This window comes from Lissotriton helveticus, chromosome 4_1, assembly GCF_964261635.1.
Source record: "Lissotriton helveticus chromosome 4_1, aLisHel1.1, whole genome shotgun sequence".
Classification (NCBI taxonomy): domain Eukaryota; kingdom Metazoa; phylum Chordata; class Amphibia; order Caudata; family Salamandridae; genus Lissotriton; species Lissotriton helveticus.
In genome coordinates, this window is record NC_136063.1 from 611,659,552 (window position 1) to 611,683,238 (window position 23,687).

Here is a 23,687-nt window from a genome sequence, read left to right on the forward strand (position 1 = left end):
TGGCCCTCATGGACTGCCAAAGCTTGACCCAGTTAAGGTATTCAAATGCGGATGAAAGGTCCGTGAAGGCCAGGTAGATCGTACCTGGGTGAGCAATCGTGTACTTACAGAGGATCAAATAAAGGTTAAGGCATTGGGCCACAGTTGACCGCCCTGGGCGAAACCCACATTGGATATCAGAAATAATCTTATGCTCCTCTGCCCATGAGGATAATCTCTCTAATAACACCCCTCCCACTACCTTTACTACTGAGTCAAGGAGGGAGATCGGCCTATAGCAAAAGGTGCTATTGCGGTACCCCTTCTTGAACACCGGCACAATGGTGGAAGTAGTCCAGGAATTTGGCAACAATCCCTGCCTGCGGCATTAAGCACAGCCACAAGGATCAGTGCCCAAAAAGGTGGATCTGATTTATAGATGACGTCCGGCCCGGTGCCTTTTTACAAGTCAGGCCAGAAATCCCGCTTCAACCTCAGTGACGTTATTAGTATCCCTGTCTGTCCGCTCAGAATAATGTAGAGCCCTTGAATCTAGAGTGAAAATGGGATACCTATTCTTCCTCCGTAATATGGGAGCCTAAGTCACCACCTGTATCTTTCTCAAACAGCGGTCTGTTGACGATACCCCAAAACCTTGAGATGTTCCCCAGAGTGCTCATCTCTAACAGCTCCTTCCATGCCTCCTCCTTCAAGGCACCCTTATGTGTGGCCAGTGCCTGGTGTCATCACCCTGGATTTTGTAAGTAGAAGTGGGCCACTCAGTTGAACACAGAGAGGATTATGATCACTATAAGCCCTATCCCTGATGGTAAACCTGTAAAATAAAGACTGAAGGGTAGATGAAATTAAAATATAATCAATAAAAGATCCGCTACCTCTCCCTTTAAAGACAGAACAAGGGCTTTACTATGTGGGGCAGAGAGAGACATTAATGACAATAGATCAAATTTATTAAGTATGTTGTTCAATTCTTCCCCCTGATTAGAGTTCTCAAAATGGAACCCCCGCATTCGGCGGGCAAACCAAATCAGCCATGATTGTATTCTTTGGATCTCCACAGGGGTGGATGTTAAAGTCACCCATCACCATTAAAGTATGTGATATAAAACCGCAGGACTGCCTTATATAAAAGCCGAGTGGGTGTTATTATATTCCCACTTAGCACTTGTCTTAGCACTATAAAAATTGATCAGGCCCATACTAGTGTTCCCTGTCTTCAAAACAATGGCTTGAAGACTAAGACTTGAAGATAGAATAGTCCAGATATATATATATATATATATATATATATATATATATATATATATATAGCTAGACCCCCCTTGGCTCTACCACAGACCGACGGGGAGGCTGGAACAAAAAAAGCCTTGAATCCCTCCAAAAATAAGTTACAGTTCACCAACCATGTCTCCTGGAGACAGATTACCGAAAAGTGCCTAACAAACTGCTGCCATTTGGGATCCTGGAACTTATCTGCCAGGCCTGCAATGTTCCATGAAAAAACATTATTGTCAAATATGCGGGGGACCGCTTAACTCTGTACAATTGGAGGGTGAACCTTCTGCTTGGGCTTTATTTCAGCTACAGACTCTGCAGAAATATGCAGTCAATCGCACTCTTCCAACATTGATAGTGTAGAGAATCTATTAGATAAGGCTGGGGGAGGGGCGGAATAGAACTCAGCAGACTCATTTAGGCTGCGTGCTACTTGTGGATACCATTTATCTTTTGCCACAAAAGGTGTTTGTCTCCACCTATCTCGAGGAGTATCCATGACGCTAGTCCCTGGATTGTACCTTGGTGTATCAGCTCTATAGAAAAAACCTAACGGTAGTGCCTGTATTATGGACCCGTGGTTTAATAGGCTAACATAAGAGTACCTGGACAGAATTCTTTCTGCCAGGGATGATCTTATAAAATTCACAATAACACAATCACCCCCTCCAGGTTTCCGGGAGCTGCCTATCTAGCCAATTCGGCGCACCATGATGATATTTTGTTCTGCCCTTAAACCCACAGTAGTGTTATTTGAAAGCCAATGGATTACCTTAATTTTAAGCCGGCTAAAATCCTCATCCATGCCCAGTGAAGTGGTGCATGTTCCCCAGGATCACTACATAAGGCGTAGATTCCAGTGGGAGATGAATGACTGGTAGACGCTGTAATTCTTCCACTGGCTGCCCCTGTAGGCCCGCTGTCCGACAACTAGAAAGTTGGGGATCCAGCATTTGCTGATGAACCCTGCTAGATACCTGGCTTCCCCTTGAACCATCTCCCCCCCATCCCCCCCGAGCTGCATGTGACATTGTGCACTCGGTGTGTGGCTGTTCACTATAAGTGATCTTTGGATGTGGACCTGAAGCAATTCCAGTACTGGATCCTTGGTTATCACTAAGCACACCTTGGTTCCCGGGTTCATCAGACCGGTTGCGCCCTGCTAGACATATCTCGATCTCGGTAAGCCTCTCAAAAATAGAACCCAGCTTAATGTCCAGCAAACTGGTCATTACAGCTTTAAAGGCTTCTGTAACCGACAAGTCTGTATTCGTAGCCTCCGGTTCAGATGTCATGGGCTTGGTAACTGGTTTGGGAACTGGGGTGGATTTGGGTTTCTTAGCTTTACCCCCCATGGACTGGAGTTTCCTTTTTGTGCCCCAACCAGGCCTAAGAGCCCCCCTTAACGGAAAGTTGAATGTGTGTCTGCAGGTTTTTGTATTAGGTTACCTTCTTTCCTTGGCATAGGGTGGGGAACACTACTCTCCCTATTTTCTATTATAATAATGGGAGAAAGAGGCCTGTGCGAGGCAAGGGGGGACTTCTTGCACAGAAAGTGACCCATCATTGGCATGAGAGCCATCAATTGACCCTGAACAGGTGGATACACTCTTGGACTCAGTGATAGCCTCGGCCTGGGGTACATTAGGGCCAACTAAAGCTGGGTACAGACTAGTCGTCTGTTCACTAGTTCAATCTCCTTGTTGATCACAGCTGCTGCCCTCAGCAAAAAGGAATCCATGGTTGTAACGGTGGTATTAGTATTAACCTTTGCCTTTACGCCTGCTGAACCCATCTGTAAATTTTGCCTCCCCATAAATTAAAGTGGAATCAATACGATAACACAGGTAAATAAATACAAGCAAAGTAATAGGATAACAGATTACATCACAATGGTAACCCTGTGCATGGCGATACTCGTGGTGTTTGTCCAACGTAAGTCTGCAAAGCCTCCAAGCTCCCTTGCCAAGAGTCTGTACAAATCAGTGCAGGTGTTGTAGTGTTGTAATGGCCAATATGGTGTGTTACGTTGCAATATGAACAAGCCTACCTCCTTCAGTAACCACAAGTCCTGCTTGTCAAAGTGGCGATGGATGGTATGGGCAATGAACCAGCAATCCTATGAAACAGACAAGGGGGGTGGCCCAGCCCAGCGTCTTACGTTCGCGAACGGGCATAGATGTGCCCGCCCTTGGTCCGGGCTTCGCCCACGCGCGTCCCAGGCAGCGGGAGACCTGACCCCCTCTTGAGCGCCTCCTAGCACGTGTAATGCGGTGCATGGCTTGTGCACCGCTAAGGCTGCGGGGGGATGAGGTTCTGAGCCCCCGGTTCGTGGCTGCGGCAAAAGAAACTGGGACAGCAGACTCCCTGCGTAGTGTGTGGGCTGTCAGGATGTCAGTGAATGCCCAGAGATCAGCGGTGGCAGGGAACAACAGGGAACAACAAACTATCGGGCATTCATTAACTTCAATAGAATTAGGTTGGAAACCAAGAAGTTGTTACACTCATGGGTACATCTACCTCTATCTATTTTAGGGAGAGCAAATATAGTCAAAATGATGATCCTCCCTAAATTCACCATCATATTTAACGCTCTTCCCCAACATTTTAGAAAGCTACAATGTAACTTTGGGAGAACAAAAGTGTACAAATAGCTTGGCAAAAACTTCTTAAAATAAAAATGGATGGAGGGATAGCACTCCCAGACTTCAAGCTATATTATTGGGCTATCTCTTTAAAAAATCTAAAACAGCTGCTAATGGATAGCAAACAAAGTATTTCATCTCGACTTAGGGTTCTAACAAAAAACCTTCTGAATACAGGCAACTAAAATCTTTTTAAATTTTGTCAACCTAAGTACTTTAAGAAGATCAAATTTAAGGTTCTATCAGCAGCTTGCAAACTGTGGAACCAAGTTAAACGGATTCTTGGAATTTCTTAATATAGCTGTAATGCCCTGATATGCAAATCAACGGGAACCCCTCAATGTCTACAAGATGCCTTAGCCTCTCCATTATTAACCACAGGCTTGACAAAATGGGGTCAATTAGTTGAACAAAGTTCCATGGTATCATGGGATTCCTTAACAATCAGCACTAACTTCAATCTATCTAGTTTCAAATATTAACAATTGGCAAGTTGTTCCCATAAACAATCAGACATCGGGTTCCAATCAGAATGGGAGGAGGAGATAACAAGAGGCCAGGGGTATATAAAAGAAGTGTCCAAGTGATATTGGACTCTGTTACAACAGGAAGATGTACATGTGTGTGTGATACCAATGTCGATTACTTGTTTCTTCAGATCACGTTGAACGTCCACTGACAAGGAGGATGTGTTAACAACCGTAGGTACAGGTTGTATCGTTCCTACGTAGTATTTTTCACTTAACTATATGTTTTGATCACTAACAGTAGCAACTAATTTAGAGCAGTGGCCCTGATGAAAGCCAAGGGACTATTTGCCCGATAGGCAGAAACATGTCGGCCCGAATTACGACAGCTATTTGTTTCACACTGTCGTTTGCGCTGTTTTTCTATTAAAGTGTCGGTTTAGACACATCACCCTATTTTAGTTTCACTACTTTATTGTGTGTTGCACTGTTTTTTTAATTTCTTCATCACTAACTATCACAATCAAACCAACGATTGGGGGTTCTGTATTTACTGTAGACCGCATCCAGTACTTAATTTGGCTGTGTGGCATGAGATCCTGATGATCGAAGGACCTGCCTGGTCACAGTGTGGACCGCCAAATGATAGGACCGATCACCTGGTTTGTTTGATGGTTATCCACAAACTATGCGTGCTGGATCTGGTTTGATCAGTCTCTCAATTGGGTCTTAGTTATCACGACTCCCTTGTCGACACACATGTGTTTCTCTCTTTCTCTTTCCTTCATCTTAGACACTGTTAGATGGTGACTGTAGCACCCACTGACATAGAGATAGTCCTGCCAGTGTTCTGCCAGCAAGATGTTTGGCTTATAGACCTCCTGGGTTCTTGTTTGTTATTTCATACTTGGTTGCTGGGGAAATGAACCAGGAGTAGGTCTTTAAACTATTCCCTTTGACCATATTCTCTCTGTTTGTTTTGGCACTTTAGAGCAACTGCTGGCTGCGGGTCATTTTTCTACTGAGAGATTTATACTCTCATCGTTTAGTTCTCATAGTTACGTTTTTTTACCGAACTCTGAGACTCATTTGGATTCGGTGGTTTTTAGAGGCCTTTCTTGTCTGTTTGGCTATAAACATATACTTGGCGACACTCACCAATTAGTTCACACATCATGGCAGATATCAGCGGCTTAGCCTATGATGATTTGATGTATCAGTCCATTCTGGACAGCATGCCTAGCATGCTTGAATCATTACCCACTACGACCAGTGTCTCGACAGACGACTGGCCCAAGGTCCTAGTCTTGAAAAAGACTCATTCTCGGACTCTTGTACATGGGATAGCTATGGCCGAATATTTCAGGGCCAGCTGTGCACCTCCAGGCCTTATTGTTGCAAACGCACCACGTTTGTTTTTGCAGGACAAGGCCTTTCTCAAAGATTGGTCTTTGATAGCCTGGCGGTGCACAAGAGACTGGTTCATCCTCATTATCAGGACAGCAAAACACATAGCTGACACTATACTTATAGAAATTCAGGCCTTAGAAGCCTCAATAAGATCTACCATCACGCCCACGGTGTTTAAAAAACAACAAGATGATTCAAACAAAAATATGATAGAATTTAAAGATACCATCTTACAGTCCAAGCTGGATAAATTCAAAAAGGACCTTTCAAAGTTTAAGCACGAGCGGGTATACCCTTATACCAGTGACAGTTATACCCCTCCCATGTTTAGAAACAATGGGAAACGTTTTGGGTCCAACTACTCAGGCTCCAGCTCTGAAGATAGCGACTCGGCCAACACAAATCCAACTCAATTTCAACCGAGGGGTCGTGGGCGAGGGAATAGAGGGAACCAACCACCTAGTAATTTCCAACAATGGTGGACACCTACTCCTTGGGGTTATCCACCACAACAGCAAATGATGTATCCACCACCACCTGGACATTTCCAAGGTTTCCCCAATACTTTTAACACACAGCCTTTTTTAGGGTTTGGCACACGGAGAACCAGGGGCAGACGCCGGACCCCACAACAACAAGGTGTCCAGTGGCAAGACCAAACAGGCCCCCACACAGGAACCCGGAGCCAGACAGCCAAAAACCTCCAGAAAGCAGGGACATTGGGGAATCAACCCTCATAGTGAATCTTTCGACTAAAATATTAACCCCTCTGGAGGAACAAGTACTCAACAAAGTGTTGGGCTTCGTAATGACGAGTAACGGAGACCCGTTCACACTTCAATGTGAATTGAGTCAGTTCTTCAGAAAACTGAAACTTCACTATTTTTTCAAAAATAAATCTGACCAATTGGAGGATCCCCATGATGAAAATACGGGCCTTAAAGTGAAATCCAAATTTCATCCACCCACCCACACTGTCCCCCCGCAAGTCCTAGCTTTTGAGATAGCTGTATGCGATGAAGTATCCAATCTATGGACGACTCGAGATGGATCCTTCAAGAACATGTCAATCCCAGAAAAGAAGGCTTTAAAAAGTCTGTCAGATGATCAACTCATAACAATCAAGCCTGCCGACAAAGGCGGTTCGATAGTCATTCTGAACACCACTGACTCTCGGTCAGAATGCCTAAGACAACTTGGCGACAGGCATGCATATTTACCTTTACAGGAAGACCCCACTGAGGGACTCATGACTAGGATCAAGAGTCTGGTAGAAGAAGCATTATCAGAGGGATGGATTACTTCTAATGAAGGGTCCTTTTTAATAACAGAGTTCCCGGTGATGCCATACTTTTACCTTTTGCCTAAGGTACATAAGCCACAGAGACCACCTCCAGGGAGGCCCATTATATCCGGCCTGGGTTCTGCTCTAGAGCCACTCTCTACTTTTGTAGACTTATTTCTGAGACCCATTGTGCAGAGGATGCCCACTTACTTGCAAGATACAAAGGACGTATTGAGGGCACTTCCCGAAATCGATTTTGACTTGGAAAGAGACCAACTGGTCTCTTTCGATGTGGAATCGTTGTACACCTCTATCCCCCAGGATGAAACACTGGAAGTGGTTACATCCATCCTGGGGGAAAATATTGGTGACACTATCACCCCGATCGCTTTCATAATGGCTTTGGCGACTCTGGCCATGAAAGAGAATTACTTCCGTTTTGAGGACACTGTATACCTTCAGACCTCCGGAACAAGCATGGGCAGCGTTTTCGTGCCGAGCCTGGCGAATTTATACATGCATCATTTCGAACAACAGCATGTACTCACACCTACCAACCCATTTATATCATCAATAGTGTGGTGGAAACGCTACATTGATGATGTGTTGGTAGTGTGGAGAGGCAGTTTGAAATCAGTGAGTGAATTTCATCTGTGGCTGAATGGCAGGAATCAATTCCTTAGATTCACTTTTGAGGCTCACAAAGATAGATTGGCCTTTTTAGATCTCTCTATCTTTGTAACACCTGCAGGTTTGCAGAGCGAGTTATACAGGAAGCCGATGGCAAGAAACTCGCTTCTTTTATACGAGAGTCACCACCCTAAGTCCCTTAGGGACAATTTACCATACGGGCAGTTTCTACGTGTCCGTAGGAATTGTTCCAGAGTAGAGGATTTTAAGACTCATGCCAGCAACCTGTCTTCTCAACTCTTGGATAGACATTATCCGAGACCACTAATCAAACAGTCTCTAAAACGAGCGCACAACAACAATCGGGAGGCGCTGCTAGAACCACCAGTCCCTAAGACTTCTATTGATAAACTCACACTTGTGAGTACTTTCAGTACAAAAAGTAACACTCTACAGAAAATCATTAGGAAGCACTGGCGGATCCTGAATCTTGGTAGTGATAAGATTGCTCTACCTTTAATTGCCTTCAAGAGATCTAACAGCATCAGGGATTGCCTGATACATACGCGCCCGAGAGAGATGCCCAAAAGATTGTTGGGCACTTTATGGGACTTACCACCTGCGATTGGTCATCATCCTTGTGGTAATTGTTCTGTAAGTCCACAGACTAAACATTACACTGCAGTAGACATAGGCACCGACAGGCCTTGGTCACAAAATCGCTTTACTAATTGTAATAGCGACAACCTTGTTTATCTATTGACCTGTCCTTGTTCATGTCAATACGTAGGGATGACCACCCGCAAGGTTCGAGTAAGAATGCTTGAGCATAAGAGCTTGTTTCGGTGCAAAAAATCCATGACACAACTCACAAGACACTTTCTTGAAAAACAGCATGGTGAATCGGATTTCGTATGGACGGTTCTGGAGAAACCATTCATACCTTCACATGTGAAGAATGTCTCCAAATACCTGTTCAAAAGAGAGCAAAGATGGGTCTTTAAACTTTCGGCAGACACAAGGGGACTCAATGACCAGATACCATGGCATACTTTGTAATTTCCAACACATATGGAGACATCAATGAGATGTGCCCGTTACGGGACCATTCCATGGGGAAAACCTCCAGCTCCTCTTTTTCCACTCATGCAAACATAGTCTCTTCTGACCAGCACACCTTACAATTTATACTATGTAAACTAGTGCACAAATGGTTTGTGTATACACTGGTTAAGAGACATAGTGCTCTATAGATCTGCACCACACATGCTTGGAACTACCAAAATGGGCGATTTATTGTCATCACGTAGTTCTTTGACTTCTACTTTGAATTTTTGCCTTGCCAATGAGTAATGCTTGACAATGAGCATTCCTTCTATGTCAATGGATGAGCTGTTCTTTTTCCACTCATGTAAATATAGTCTCTCCTGACCAGTACACCTTATAATTTATACCATGTAAACTGTGCACCAATGGTTTGTGTATTCACCGGTTAAGAGACATAGTGCTCTATAGAACTGCACGACTTATGCTTGGAACTACCAAAATGGCCGATTTATTGTCATCACGTAGTTCTTTGACTTCTACTTTGAATTTTTGCCTTGCCAATGAGTTATACTTGCCAATGAGTATTTCTTCTATGTCTATGGATGAGCTGCTCCTAAACAATCCTTTCAGTATTTAACCCACAATGGTTGTGACTTAGGTCATAAGAGCGGTTATTTAATATTCCATGCCGATTAGACCAAACATCGCGCACCCCAAGCGCTTACAACGCGTGCTCCGAGCCCTTGCGCCGCCGGAACTACAGTAATGGACGTCGTGACGTCATTCTGTAGTTCCGCGGAATGATATGGACGTCGGTTGATTCTGAAAACAGTACGAGTTTCTTTAGCATTTGCTTTGAGGGACACAAGGCGAATCATCAGGATATTTTCCAAGATCATGCCTATACAATAGTATTCAGAGTGGGGACTCGATACTGAGGTAGAATACTAGTGGTGAACATTAACAGAAAAACAAATGCAAAGTAGTCCCTTTGGTCATTTTCAATTTAAACTCACATCTTCATCTCTCCTGTGCCTCCCCCAAACCTCAGGTCAGTTTGGTGGCACCGACGGAGAGGTGAATCCTTCTTAGTCTTTTCTTAGGTACACTCTGTTATGAGACTGTATAAAACGAACTGCATGTTCTAGGTTATACTCTGTCCATCACCACCCCCTTTTTGTAAATTATTTTGGCCACCATGAGTGTGGAAGGGTATGCTCAGACATGAGTCCCTTGCTCATTGCACCATCAGGATTCAAGCAAGCCGGGCCGAAGACAGCTGTAATGCCAGAAACCGGTCCCCGGAAGCTTGTTTCCTTTCCAGTGAAGAATTGGCTTGGTAGTTTGGTCTGCCCTGTTCCCATGATGCACTGGGCCAGGGACAGACTAATTTGCATATAGCCAGGTTCTGAACTGGGATGGTGCAGTGAGCTAAAAAACGGTGATGGATCAAGCCCTGATCTGTTGACTGGGTAGGAGTGTTCTGATGAACTCAGATACTCTGTCCATCACCACCCCCTTTTTGTAAATTATTTTGGCCACCATGAGTGTGGAAGGGTATGCTCAGAAATGAGTCCCTTGCTCATTGCACCATCAGGATTCAAGCAAGCCGGGCCGAAGACGGCTGTAATGCCAGAAACCGGTCCCCGGAAGCTTGTTTCCTTTCCAGTGAAGAATTGGCTTGGTAGTTTGGTCTGCCCTGTTCCCATGATGCACTGGGCCAGGGACAGACTAATTTGCATATAGCCAGGTTCTGAACTGGGATGGTGCAGTGAGCTAAAAAACGGTGATGGATCAAGCCCTGATCTGTTGACTGGGTAGGAGTGTTCTGATTAACTCAGATACTCTGTCCATCACCACCCCCTTTTTGTAAATTATTTTGGCCACCATGAGTGTGGAAGGGTATGCTCAGACATGAGTCCCTTGCTCATTGCACCATCAGGATTCAAGCAAGCCGGGCCGAAGACGGCTGTAATGCCAGAAACCGGTCCCCGGAAGCTTGTTTCCTTTCCAGTGAAGAATTGGCTTGGTAGTTTGGTCTGCCCTGTTCCCATGATGCACTGGGCCAGGGACAGACTAATTTGCATATAGCCAGGTTCTGAACTGGGATGGTGCAGTGAGCTAAAAAACGGTGATGGATCAAGCCCTGATCTGTTGACTGGGTAGGAGTGTTCTGATTAACTCAGATACTCTGTTCATCACCACCCCCTTTTTGTAAATTGTTCTAGGTTATGTCCTAGGCTATACATTGTTTTTACACTACCTAGATTGACTGAGGCTGATTTCTTGATAAATTTCAAGAATAATGGTTAATGTCTACCATCACAGATATTTTGTAAGTCTTTGGCAGGAATTTTTAGTTTCTACAGTCTAAATAAAACCTGTTGCAGCTTTCATTCATTTTTTTGCATATAGACATTCCTATTCTACATATACATATATATTGAAGGTGAATTGTACTGATGCCTCACATATAGATAAAGCTAACCTGAGTGTTCGCATAGGTTTATGTGGTCTTAGCCAGACTCTTTTTTGGTCTTTCACCATTGAGTTTAAAGGAGAACAGAAGTGACGTGGTAGGCAGGGATATAATATGACATCTGTAGACTCCACATTGAGTACAGAGTTTTTGATGCCTTCCCTGTTCGCATTTTCTGTTCCACAGTGCGGGGCCTCATATACCTGAGTACGGTCCAGGTGAGGTGAGGTCCAGTCCCCTGTCATGTTGGGTGAGCAATTAATGTGTATTTAACTTCTTCCACTTTTTTAATTTGTCGAATTGTCTATCAAATGTAGAAGAGAGATTCGAGAGTACATGTGTGTGTGATACCAATGTCGATTACTTGTTTCTTCAGATCACGTTGAACGTCCACTGACAAGGAGGATGTGTTAACAACCATAGGTACAGGTTGTATCGTTCCTACGTAGTATTTTTCACTTAACTATATGTTTTGATCACTAACAGTAGCAACTAATTTAGAGCAGTGGCCCTGATGAAAGCCAAGGGACTATTTGCCCGATAGGCAGAAACATGTTGGCCCGAAATACGACAGTTATTTGTTTCACACTGTCGTTTGCGCTGTTCCTAGTTTTTAATTAGAGGATGTGCCTGTTTTTCTATTAAAGTGTCGGTTTAGACACATCACCCTATTTTAGTTTCACTACTTTATTGTGTGTTGCACTGCTTTTTTAATTTCTTCATCACTACCTATCACAATCAGACCAACGATTGGGGGTTCTGTATTTACTGTAGACCGCATCCAGTACTTAATTTAACTGTGTGGCATGAGATCCTGATGTTCGAAGGACCTGCCTGGTCACAGTGTGGACCGCCAAATGATAGGACCGATCACCTGGTTTGTTTGATGGTTATCCACAAACTATGCGTGCTGGATCTGATTTGACCAGTCTCTCAATTGGGTCTTAGTTATCACGAATCCCTTGTCGCCACACATGTGTTTCTCTCTTTCTCTTTCCTCTTCTTAGACACTGTTAGATGGTGACTGTAGCACCCACTGACATAGAGATAGTCCTGCCAGTGTTCTGCCAGCAAGATGTTTGGCTTATAGACCTCCTGGGTTCTTGTTTGTTATTTCATACTTGGTTGCTGGGGAAATGAACCAGGAGTAGGTCTTTAAACTATTCCCTTTGACCCTATTCTCTCTGTTTGCTTTGGCACAACAGGAAGATGGCCTTCCAATGCTGCCTGAGGAGATTTCAAAGACAGACCTGCTGGGGCATGACATGCTACACCTATTCCATGTATCTATGTCTACACTTTAGGTTACAGTGATATCTGGGCCCCTGAGGAGGAACCATTTGTTTACTCTATACCGGGCATATTGGTCACCTAAGAAGATCTCTAAGACAGGAGGAGGCAAGAAAAGGCTGTGGCCCAAGTGTGCGCTAGAAAATCCAGATGATGTTTAGCTATTATGACAGTCTCCAGCAACCCTCTCCTCTGGCAGGATGTGGGTGAATCTCTGTTGAGACTCCTGTAGTGTGGCCTAGGCCTGGTTTGCACACATTGTTATGTTAGCATGGCTTTTTAGAAGTTTAAACGCCATTTTACCTTTTGCTGCTTTTGCACACCACACTGCATATAGCTGTTTTTGTAAGTAAGGCTGTTCGAATGTCTTCACATGAGAAAATTGCAAAAAACACAGTTGATGGACAGAATGTAGAACAATGTCATACATTCACCCCAGTACAAGGATCTGGGCCTAAATCCATCGTTTTTTTGCACTCCACACCACCCTGGGTTAGACACTGGCTATATGCAAATCAGCTCTGACCCTGTGCCTCATGGGAACAGTCCAGTCCGAACTACCAAGCCATGTCTTTCCCAGACCGGAATCAAGCATCCAATGACCGGTTTCTGGCTATCAGCCTTCATTCAGCCTGGATAGCTTGACTCCAGTGGTGTGGAGAGCCTGGGACTCACGTCTGAGCATACCCAGCCCACTCGGGGTGAAAATTGCAAAAAACACAGTTGATGGACAGAATGTAGAACAATGTCATACATTCACCCCAGTACAAGGATCTGGGCCTAAATCCATCGTTTTTTTGCACTCCACACCACCCTGGGTTAGACACTGGCTATATGCAAATCAGCTCTGACCCTGTGCCTCATGGGAACAGTCCAGTCCGAACTACCAAGCCATGTCTTTCCCAGACCGGAATCAAGCATCCAAGGACCGGTTTCTGGCTATCAGCCTTCATTCAGCCTGGATAGCTTGACTCCAGTGGTGTGGAGAGCCTGGGACTCACGTCTGAGCATACCCAGCCCACTCGGGGTGAAAATTGCAAAAAACACAGTTGATGGACAGAATGTAGAACAATGTCATACATTCACCCCAGTACAAGGATCTGGGCCTAAATCGATCGTTTTTTTGCACTCCACACCACCCTGGGTTAGACACTGGCTATATGCAAATCAGCTCTGACCCTGTGCCTCATGGGAACAGTCCAGTCCGAACTACCAAGCCATGTCTTTCCCAGACCGGAATCAAGCATCCAAGGACCGGTTTCTGGCTATCAGCCTTCATTCAGCCTGGATAGCTTGACTCCAGTGGTGTGGAGATCCTGGGACTCACGTCTGAGCATACCCAGCCCACTCGGGGTGAAAATTGCAAAAAACACAGTTGATGGACAGAATGTAGAACAATGTCATACATTCACCCCAGTACAAGGATCTGGGCCTAAATCCATCGTTTTTTTGCACTCCACACCACCCTGAGTTAGGCACTGGCTATATGCAAATCAGCTCTGACCCTGTGCCTCATGGGAACAGTCCAGTCCGAACTACCAAGCCATGTCTTTCCCAGACCGGAATCAAGCATCCAAGGACCGGTTTCTGGCTATCAGCCTTCACATGAGAAAGGCTTGTTTTCGACATCCCTAGACTTACATTGTGACCCTAGTCTGCACAGTGAGTGATGAAGCCTCCAAGGTTATCATAACAAGGTAGCTGTTGTTCGAACTGATCGGCTCAAGTTTTTAGACACAACACATGGCAGCTGCGAGCCAACTGAAATTCTGGCGCCTTTATTATTGCACGATAGCCATGATTTCACAAACTTGGAAAAATCCTGTTTTCCGGACAGATAGAGAGCTTTCGCAGATCCTGATGTGATTCACTACTGCTGATCATAGAGGTATGGGGTCCCCTATACAAGCCTAAGAGACCTTCTATAGTTTATAAACATGTTTCTATCTAGAGAGGGTGATTTACTAGGCGCTATAAGACCTGTTTTCACCATCATTGTAATATGAGTTCTCCTTTTGTGTTTTATGGAGTTGTAACAATGCTGATCATATTATTTATAATCATATGTCTGCTTATGTTAGCAAAGATACTGCATCTGAGAGAACGTAGTTAAAATGAATATTTTAACCTTTTCCGTGTCTCTTTTTTACTCTTGTTGTGGACTGGTATGAGAGTATAACGAAAGAGTGTTCTTGCTTCCCACCATTCCTGAGAGTAACCTAAGCTGCATGTTATGGGTTATCTAATCTTTGGTTACTTTGCTATAGGATGAAGAGCTAATGTGACACTGATGCTAGCTGGTTGGGGTTCTAGGTACTGAGGTGAGTTTTTTTGGTCCACCACAATTCACTGAAGTCCTGGGTCTCTGTGCACAGTTCTATGTAGGAGCAGAATCCTTGCAACACTCCTTGAGGGATAGATAGAGGTAAGCCTTGAATTGGTTATTTTGGGGATTGTAGTCGGTGATAGGAATTATCATAAACTGGGGAAAGTTCGGGCCCGACTGCTTTTTACTCTGATAATAATAGCACAAAGGGAAAAATGCATGAAGTGGGTCTCCCCATATCCCTCCTATCTTCGCAAAGGCCACCCATGCTAGGTATATTGATAGGCTGGACTGCTCTAATGGTTCGACCAAAAGGATAAAAATGTGGGATCCACTGCTTGTAGATATTAGGTGATGTGAAAACACAACATAATGGGGCAGATTGGTGCTGCTAGGTGGGCAGCTCGGCAGCCTCTCTGTAAGGTTATGGCCTGATAACTTTAGTACAGTCAAATGATTAAGACAAACTTCAACAGTTGAGGAGGTTGGAAAAGTCTGAGACAATCTCCCCCACAAACGGTTTGAAGAAGGCTTTTAAAGTCTATTAAGCTATCATTGGTATTGTTGCACTTCAAGATCGCTTCCAGCTTAGGTTTCCAGGCTATGGCATATATGAGTACGAGTAAAAAAAAAAACCTTATTATCAAACAGTCTTATACATCCCGGTCCATCTCCAGTTTTTACCATAGTCAGACCTTTGTTTTGGTGACTTCCTGTTGTTTTTGTGGGGGAGGGCTATTATGTCATTATGTAATGCTCAGGGTACCAGTATTCCATGACTTCATAGGAATGGTCCATCATTGGTAGCACTCAACGAATTCTGGGTTCTCCATAGCAGGTAGAAGGTCTCTTTGGATAGGTCATAGTATGTTTTAGCTGGTTAAGGAATATCTTCCAGTACTCTGTTGCAGCAGTGATTCTTTTACTTTCTGTCGGCACTCATCCATATGGGTTTCCTGGAAATGTCATTCACCTCAAAGGCCTTTGGAAAGGTGGCTTGGGCAAATCATATTCATGTCTTCTTTCATGGAGTCCACCACCCTTTTAGTCACTCTCACTGCATGGCTAAGGGAATACAGGAGGGTTCTCTGCTCCAGTCAAAGGATCACATCCAAGTTGTACTGTAGTTGCACCACTCACTTCTCAATTATCAGTGGGACATGCTGCAATGTGCCCTGGAAGAAATTGGCCAGAGGTTTGTGGTCTGTGATTACTTTGAAAGATCTTTCATGCAAGTAGAGAAGACACTGGGATCACTTATATTTGATTGCAAAGGCTCAATTTGGCCATATCGTGTCTTTACATCATTTAACACCCTGCTTGCACAAGCCAAAGGAGCCCATTGGACTCTTCCTTGCTTCTGTACTAGGAATGCACCTAGTTCAACGGGGCTGCCATCCACTATCTGTTCTCTCTTGTTTGAGGGGTTAAAGCATACCATGGTGACACTGAGAAATGCTTCTCTGACTTTCCAGAAGACTTGTTCATGGGTGGTTCTCATTTCCATCCCACTTGTACCTTCATGAGAGCTTACAATTACTCTGTCAGGGTTGCCAAGTTAGGAAAAACCAGCTGCAGTAATTTGCATGCCATGAAAGTGGCAGAAATGTGAGCCTGGGCATTTTTTTGTTGTCTAACTTCGTCAGTAATATTTTTACTCATTTGATTGAGAATATGTAGCCAAACAACTCCACGTGGTCTTCAAATAATGTAATATTTTAATGGTGTAGCATAAGGCTGTGCTCTGAGTGTCGTTGTGGATGTCATGTATTGAAGATGTTCTTTAACTTTTTTAGAGTAAATTAGAATATCATCACTTATGTTGAACACAGGCTGGAGGCCTGACATGGCCTCTCTCACTGTATCCAGGAAAAACATGGCTGCGTACAATATGCCGAACTTCAGCTTTTTGTATCTTCGGAGCCCTAAGTGGGTTGAGAAAGTAGTGATATATCAGTTTGCAGGGCCAGGAGCAATTGGGGATATTCCTCACTAACAATGACCTTGGAGAACCATTGTGCTCTGGTGAGGTCTGTGATTAAGTAGTCCATGGTTAGCGCGATGTTGCCGTTTTGCTTAACTGCCTGATTGGGGAGGCCCATGTCTATGCACAGACATATAGAGCCTGGTTGTTTGGGCCTGGGTACAACACCCATGGGAGACACCCACATTCCTTACACAGTTTTAGTTATGTCCTTGGCTTTTAATCACCTCAGCTCCTATTCCACTGGAGGAGGCAGGTGAAATGGAACTTGCAAATGGCACAGGGTAATTGTTTTGATTGTGGTGTCAATGACCAATTTGACAGTGTGGCCTTGGAGGCACCCTAGCACATGAAACAGGTGTTCAAAGTCTTGGAGAATACTTTTGGTTGAACAGTTATGGACTTATTTTCAGCGCTTAATTTGTAAAATATGAAGTGCAGGTGCTCAAATGTTTGTCGGAGGCCACACCTACTTTTCGCTGGCTCCGCCCTCTTCCTCCACAGGCTCCACCCACTTACACTATTAGCTACGAGTCCTCGCCCATCTTTTGCTCAGTCATCTCTCTCTCGGTATCTGACCTCGTCCTCACCCCTCTTTACCTCTGTGTCTCTCTGCTTCCTTCCTACCCTTCCTCCCTGCCCTCTTCTAAGTTACTCTTCACCTCACCTCCTTCTTGCTGCCATACTTCTGTACATCCAACATGTCAGCTGACTCACCCAGCCGCACCTCAAGTTTCTGCACATTAATAATGAACCCAACATGTGAATCGGATCTACAGAGTCTAAATATTTGATAGAATCGAGCATAGCTTGTATTTGAAAAGTATTAAAATTATCAAGCCACAGTGAAGAGAAAAAATTTAAAAGATTAAAAGTTTTTTTTCCTCAGGGGAATCTCCTTTCCACATAGCTTCGTTGAAACACTTGCAGCTTACAGGTTAGTGACTTCTGCAAATATAATAATTTTAGGTCATTTTCTAATATACATTCTCGCCTGGTAACTGTGACACATTTTTACATTGATTACCTGGCTTGAATGCCACTGTGTTCCTATCACAGGTCATGCGTTTCTTTTGATTTGAGCTGCCACTATGCAGATCTAAGTAACTGCTGCAGTAGAAGTAGTGGTGCAACACAAAAAAGTTGGGGTTTCCATCAAGATTTACCAAATAGCCTCTAGAATTTAAATTCTGTTATTAGTCACCACTCAGACATACCAATGCCTTGGGCTCAGAGGAAGCTCCAGGATGGATGGCACTTGCCCTGAACACCAGGTGCTGAAGTGGCGTGGATTGTCGTAGCTCTATACATAAATATCATGGTTGACAGTTAAAACTCTACCATAATTTTTGTGATGGGTAGCCACGGTCTATGATTGATATCAGAGCTGTCTGAAGTACAAGGACGACCAATTGACTCTACAGCGCCTGTTTATCCACACACAGCACTAGTCAGGGTTGATCAGCGTCACCCTCCATTTCAAAATCATATCAGGTCTATAATATAGCCAGCCTGTATAGAGATGTAGGCTGTATATTGACACAGCTATCTTACATGACTCAAGTTGCACCTCAATGATAAGCCACAACAAGGCTTAAAACCGTCCAGGCCAGGTTGAATTTTGGACCATTAATACATTGGTATGACATCTTTAACCATTAATATTTTCCTTAACAGGGTGATGCAGAACTCAGACACATAACTGGTGTGGCCATCCACAGCAGAGCCATTCCTTGGGCCTGTACAAGCAGTCAATAAGAAGCCAATACGGAACAGACAATTTGCAACACATATGTAGTTAATTTTTTCGTAGCGTTCATTGCCACTTCAGCTATGTTTTGTTCCCATGTTTTCCTTCTTCAGTATTCACTGCAGACCTTCCTTCATGATAGTGTGCACCTCGATCTGTCCTATAACTCTTAGGTCGTTCAGTGCCTTGGTCCAGAGTCCTAAACGTAAAACTTCTTACTCCGAATGATAAAGGGTCTACTAAAATATATGCATCATTAAAAACAGTCTAAATAAAATTTCATTTTATCAAGCATTATTATTATTATTATTATTATTATTATTAAAAGCATTTGTAACGCGCTCTATCACCATAGGTTTCTTGGCGCTGAATAGACAAATGAGGAGACCGGAAGCAGGGAGTTAGTCAAAGGCCGCTTGAAAAAGCCAAGTTTTTAGAAGTCGGCGAAAGCAGTCAAGCTTTGAGCAGAGGCGAAGGGGTAGAGGAAGAGAATTCCAGGTGGAGGGAGCCAGGAAGGAAAAACTCAGACCACCATGTTTTTTCCTCTTAAATCTGGGCACCACAAGGAAGTTTGAAGAGGCTGAGCGGAGAGCTCTCGTGGGAATGTGACGAGTCAGGGCCGCGGAGATGAAAGCAGGCGCTGCATCAGATAGAGCCTTAAAGGTGGTACATGCCAACTTAAAGGTGCAGCGTTTGGATACCGGAAGCCAGTGCAGGCTGCGAAGGAGGGGAGTGACATGTTGGTGCTTAGGCTGGTGGAAAATCAGGCGGGCGGCCTGATTCTGCACCAGCTGCAGCCGCTGCAGGTGGCAAGCTGGAATCCCAGCATAGAGAATATTAGCGTAATCAAGCCTGGAGGTGATGAACGCAATGACCACTTGGGTCAAGGCTTCCTTACTGAAATACCTGCTGATCTTGCGGATCCGCCTGAGGTGGAAAAAACAGGCAGAAATGACCGCGTTGATCTGGGGCCGCATTGACAGGTCCTCAGAAATAATCACCCCCAGGCTTTTGACGGAGCTGACAGGAGAGGGTGCTAGCCCCAGGGAAGATGGCCAGAACGTGGAGTTCCAGGGATGGTTGGGGCCTCCTACCAGGACGAGCTCAGTTTTTGCGGGGTTCAGCTTTAGGTGGCTGCAGTGCATCCACTCCGCGATGGTCATCATGGTGGTCTGAAAGTTAGTGCGGGAGGAAGGGAGGGAATCTATGGAAAAAATTAACTGAAGGTCATCAGCGTAATTAAATATAGTGACCGGGGAGTGACGAAGAGAAGCTAATAAGGGTTGGAGGTACAAATTAAAAAGGAGGGGAGAAAGTGCTGAGCCCTGAGGGACTCCACAAGGAAGGGGAGTGTAAGAGGCAGAGAAGGGGGATAAGTGAACGGACTGAGATCGTTGATAAAGAAATGATCTGAGCCAATCAAGGGCCACTCCCTGAATACCGGCATTGTGGACACGGTCGATCAAAAGAGTATGATCGACCGTGTCAAAAGCTGCCGAAAGGTCCAATAGGACAAGGGCTTGGGGGGTGTTATTATCCGCACCTTTCCTGAGGGTGTCCATAACAGCAACAATGACCGCCTCGGTGGAGTGGAGGGGTCTAAATCCTGCTTGTTGGGGGTCCAAGAAGGAGGATTGCTCTATGAAGGAGCTCAAGTGACGGGTGACAAAGGTCTCCAGGATCTTTCCTAAATAAGGGAGGAGAGAGATAGGTCTATAGTTGCTGAGTATAGAGGGGTCTGCGGTAGATTTCTTCAATATTGGTAAGACTGCCGCTTGCTTAAAAGAAGAAGGGACCTTCCCGATGGCAAGGGAGTTGTTAAGTAGTGCCAAAGGGGGTCCTGGACAGGCAAGAAAAGCTTCTTTTAGGACCTGCGGGGGGCAGCAGTCATTGGGGGAACCTGAACTGACTTTATGAAGAAGGCTGGTGAACTCTTCTAAGGATATCGGAGGGAACTCTGTAAGAGTATTAGTATTTGTGGAGGGGAGGAATGGAGGAGAGGAGGACGACGGAGATGGAATATTATTTTTTATTGTGATTATTTTATCTGTAAAATAAGAACTAAGTGAGTCGCAGAGGAATTGAGTCGGCTGTGGTTGAAGGGTGACTCTGTCTGGCATGGAGAGCTCATTTACGATAGAGAAAATATCCTTGGTTTTATTAGTAGAGTTCAGAATTTTTTGGGAAAAGTATGCCGTCTTGGCCTCCAGGATTAAACGTTTGTAGGATTTCAGAGCCTCGATGTAGGCTAGTTTGAGTAGAGGGTCGTAATGGCTACGCCAACGGCGTTCCGATTGTCGCAGTGCGAGTTTTTCAGCTTTGAGTTGGTCCGTGAACCAACGTTGAGCGTCATGAGGCCGCTTGGTTTTAATTTTCTTTAGGGGAGCAACTTCATCGCTTGCCTGTTGCAGCCAAACATCAAGAGACTCAGCTTGAAGCTCTAGTGAGGTCGACGGCAGGGGTGTGGTAGCAATCAGTGAATCCAGGAAGTCCGGCAAGTTGGCCCTTTTCCAGTTGCGAGCCATGAAATTGGAGGAGCGGGGAGGGGGCCCGGGAATGTGCAAATGTAAGTGAAAAGAAATGAAGTAGTGATCAGACCAGGAGCAAGGGAAAACCAAGGGAGGTGATATGTCAATATTAGAAGTCCAAACTTGGTCAAGAGTATGACCTTTCAGGTGGGTAGGGACGTGGATGTGTTGGGTAAGATTCATGCCTGTAAGCAGGTCTGTAAATTCCGCAGACAGATGATTTTCATGGACATCGGCTGGCCAGTAATTAAAATCACCAATTACCACAATATTGGCGTGGTTGATTGCTAAGTGAGCAATTGCGTCACTAAAGAGCTGAGGGAAGAAGGGCATAGGGTCCGGGGGTCGATAAACAAGGACACAGACAAAAGAAGATTTGGGGGAGGAAAATTTTAGTGCCAATAGTTCAGTTTTGAGGATGGAATTTACTGAAATTTCTAAAAAAAGGGATGTTCAGAACGGATAATGGCCGCCACACCGCCCCCAGACCTCCCCGCAGGCCGGTTGCTATGCATGATGTAGTATCCGGAAGGGATAGCGGCGAGAATGTCAGGGGCGGAGTCTTCAGTAATCCAAGTCTCTGTTAAAAGAAGAATGTCGATAGAGCTATCGATCAATAGTTGAAACACCTCAAGCTGATGGCGAATGAGGGAGCGGGTGTTAAGATAACAAATTGACAAGGAAGTAGAAATTTGTGGGACAGAAGGGGTTAGATCGTGCAAAGAGGCCAACGCTGAGAAGGCGGACGGAATAAGAATGCCACATGTCAGGGCCGCCTTAACAGCATGAGTGGGGATGGGTCCTGATATATTAAGGCTCAAGAGGTCAGAAGAGGAATAGGAATAAAAATGGGCATTACGACAGGGCCCTGGGCCTGGTCGGCCGCGGACGGGCGCAGACGGGCTTGACTTGTGCGCGACTTCGGCGCGAAGTCGGCGCTCCCGCTGCGCTGCCTCCATATTGACATTATATAGAGGGGTGAGGGAGTACTAGAACGCTAACCTGCAAAGGTTCGTGCAGGGCGGAAGTGGTGCCACGAGGCAAGAAGTGCCGCTCCTCGAGCTGACCCTCCGCACAAACGGCACGAAAGCCGGGGCGGAACGGGGTCACGAGGGCAAGTAGTGCAGGTAGGAACAAACAATGAAAAAATACAATTTTAAAAAGATTTCTAAGTGTGCTAGTAAAATCAGCAATATAATTTTAAAATATTTAAGTGCGTGCTCTTGGATCAGCACTCACACACAGTGTTACATTTAAGCTCCAATAACACACCGCCGCAGCCTGGGTCGCCGCGTAAGCATTATTTAAACTTGGGTGCTCTTGGTCTATAAATGTCATGTGAAAGAAGCCTTTGTCACCCAATGTGAAGATTTTTAGATAAATAACATTTCCCCCCCCTCTCTTCTGGGCTTACTTGAATGATCCTTCAAATACATTTCTGAAATGGCCTTATTTATAAAAAGCATTGGCATAGCCAATAGGTCTTGCATTTAGGACCTTATTAGTGTTTAGCCGTGCAGCACGTTATCCTGGGTGCTGTGCTGCTAGGAACTGAAGAGATCAACAATTACTAAGCACTGGATTATGCAGTCTGATTCTGGAATACATGCTTGCATGAGGAAACATTTATTGGCACATACTAAGAAATGCCTTGCTTTCAGAAATATCACAAGCACCGACAATCTGCCATAAGGTGAACAATTACAAATCCTAAAAAAAGGCCCTGCCATTGCAAATACCATAAGGAGACATGTCAAGATGGCTGACTGATTAAGCACTCTCTGCTGGCTTCTGTATTAAGTGTTCAGGAAACCGTGGGCATTATGTAGCCCCATGTCTTATATGGCATGCACCGAACTCCCAGACAATAGTTGCTTATGTATCTTATGCAACTACCAACCACTGACAAAGCCAATAGTCCTAGCTTGTTGTAGGTAATCTTACTTATTTTATTATATATATCTGGATTCAATCACAGAAGCAGCAAAATACCAGTCGGGCGGCACTCTATGCTAAGCACAGATTTGTAGGCTACTCGTTTTAAGCCATGCCCCCAACTGCATCGGCCACAGCCCTTTGAGACCCACCCCCCCCCCACATAGTTTTTTTATCCCACTTAAAGCCCTGGCCCAAGAAAAGAGTTCCTCTAACCACTCAAACACACACAACCCGCTTCCTTCATAGAATAACTAGCACAACACTGCCACTACTATGTGGTTGAGAGAGGAAATGAACTTTAGGGTTTACTGAGAGTATGTTTTTGTGATCGGGATGGTGGTCTCGGGCAGGCGATAAAGGCGGCCTCTGTAGAAAAAAGTACTTCTTTTCATAAATAGATTGCTTTGACTGACAGCAGTGTGCTATATGCAGCATGACTTTTTATAAAATAAAAAACACAGCATAGCATATGATTTGCCTTTGCGTGAAGAACTCTGACCCACCCAGGATTGCCCACGCTATGCCAAATTAACATCCAGTCGATGATCCAACAAGAAAGAAAGGACTCATAGGGCCAGATGTAGGTAAATCTCATTTACCGATTCTAAAATACCGAGTCATACCGAATCGGTA